Source organism: Palaemon carinicauda, chromosome 45, assembly GCF_036898095.1.
Source record: "Palaemon carinicauda isolate YSFRI2023 chromosome 45, ASM3689809v2, whole genome shotgun sequence".
NCBI classification, from domain to species: domain Eukaryota; kingdom Metazoa; phylum Arthropoda; class Malacostraca; order Decapoda; family Palaemonidae; genus Palaemon; species Palaemon carinicauda.
The window spans coordinates 8,144,318-8,146,817 of record NC_090769.1 but is presented as its reverse complement, the minus strand read 5'-3'; the positions used below and the strand labels follow the sequence as shown (position 1 = coordinate 8,146,817).

Here is a 2,500-nt window from a genome sequence, read left to right as displayed (position 1 = left end):
GAATGAGGAGAAAGTGCAAAAAAAAAAAAAAGAAAAAAAATAGTCCGGACTATTCGGTGTATGTGTAGTAGGCAATGAAAAAAATGAGTCGTACCTAAACAGTCCAAGTACCCAATAATTCTCTTGCGGTATTATCTCAACGAGTGGAGTGAGAACTACCTCATAAATTATATGATGGTTAACATGCCTGCAGAACACTAATCACTTATAGTTGTTATTATTAGCTTTCTCTTCTTTTCTGTCTCGGTCCCATTTATATTTTTATATAGGTGTAATGAATCTTAGAATTATCAGAACTCAACGTTCAATATATCATAGTTAATTTCTGCACACCGTGCAACCAACATATCTTGTTGACACGAGAATTACGAATGGTTCCAAGTTATTGGAGCCAAGATGCACCTCGACTGTGGGCTCCAGAACTTTGAAATATGCGTCCCCAAGGTTGTATAACACAAGGTATAACAAGCTCCCACTAGACCTGCGGAGCACTGATGATATAAAGGCTTTCAAGAAGAAACTGAAGATATCTTTTATTTTCGAAGTGGGATTAATCCGTGGATTTGACAATTAACGCAAATTACGCTGGATGATACTCTAAATACTTAAGATTGCTTACGATACACAAATATTTTAGGTCCTGCAAGAACATATTATCAGCCTTGTTCTCAATTCAATTCCGAGGTTAATAGTAACACACGATTCCTAAGTAACGTACGTTTTTAATTCCTCTCTGGACGTGAATTCGAGAGAGAGAGAGAGAGAGAGAGAGAGAGAGAGAGAGAGAGAGAGAGAGAGAGAGAGAGAGCATAGGGATTGGCTTATCTCAATATAATACTCATAAGTTAGTCAGAATTTCTGAGACTAAGTTATGCATCACTTCACATTATCATTTCTTTAGGTAGAGCCTAAGATATAAATCAGTTTGAAGGTTAAGAACAATGGTTTGAGATCTCGAATCTCCGTTGTTTTAACATAAATATATCCTTGAAATATATCTTTTGTAAGATATGCGTTGCCTATAACTGAAAAATCAATAATCAAAACGAAGTTATTATGTTTAACTGTCTTTAGATATTTGGATTTTTAGGCACATTATTGAGCACTTCAGATTTAGGTTCCAAGTGTTCCTCATTCATTTAGCTACTTCAGAACATCATTAAGTTCACCTGTGTTAATTAATGAAATTCGTAATCCACGTCTCAGTTAAGGATATATAGACATCATTTCAAGTTAATTACTAACTACTATGGAAATTTAGTCAAATGTACCTCACGCGTCTAATTCAAATCTGTCCCTGATCAGTGATAACTTGCTACATTAAGCTATATTTTGATTTTCGTAAGTAATATTGTTTTTTTTTTTTATCTGCATATTGGTTCTTTATTAAAAAAACCGTTAGCTGTTTATGTAGACTCCATCAGAAAAACCTACAAGTAAGAGGTTACCGAATGTGTATCACGTTAATTAATGAAAAAATGTTCTATGGTTTAGCAGTTCTCCAGAATAAAAAAAAGAAAACAATTTTGGTTTTGTAACTTCATTCCGGGTCCAATGTAACAGTGCGGTCTTAAGGGGTAATTTACATCCCTTTAAGATTCACAGCCAATTTCCGATCCTCCATTCGTCTGGAATAACTTTCATTTGATGGATATATTCATACATATATGTATATGACTAACGATAGCCTTCGGCTTATAAGCTCTACATTATGCACACCGTAGCTCTAATACCACATTGAGAAAATGAAATCATAATCACTTCTTATCCTTACATTAACTAATTTGGCCTGGCTCTGCAAACTCCGTTAGCATCAAGGATAGTCTGATAAGAGGATAACGGAAGGGATTCACTTTAAGGGGCCTCGTTTCACCCGAGTACTTCCACTCTTACATAATTTACATAATCAGATCAAGATGAAATGAGGCTACTTTCCTCTGTAGTCCAGACAACGAGCTAAGTCATTTACGGAAGTTCGAAGTAGTGTTTGTCTTTCGGTATTTATCTTCCAAAGGTAATTTGGGTGGCTTTCATCTTCCTTGCTGGATGAAATAAAAAAGGAACTTTCTTTATAACTTTGACCATATATCAAAGGATGTTTTTTTTTTTTTTTTTTTTTTTCCGCTAGAAGAATGGTTTATCAGTCTTCTCTCTGGAGTTTCCTATTTCGTTTTATTATCGCCTGTTAGAACATGGCTTGTCCTGTTTAAAAGGTTTTAAAGGCTGCTCATGAATGGCAGAGGCAGGGATAGTCATAGTACTCTAGCAGGACAATGACCTAGAGGCTAACCATACACACACACATATGTATATATATATATATATATATATATATATATATATATATATATATATATATATATATATATATATTGATTATGATCATTGCCCAAGCCTCCTCTTTACTGAAGGTAGGACCAGGAAGGGCCAGGCAATGATTGCGGATGACTCAGCAGGTCTACCTATACGCTTCCCTAGACTACACGTCATTTGCTCACAA

General features: G+C 35.1%; 1 protein-coding gene across 1 annotated transcript in view; it reads right to left on the bottom strand.

Moving 5' to 3' along the window:
- The window catches only part of LOC137634943 (calcitonin gene-related peptide type 1 receptor-like), a 223,676-nt gene that overhangs the window by 22,733 nt on the left and 198,443 nt on the right, over positions 1–2,500 (bottom strand).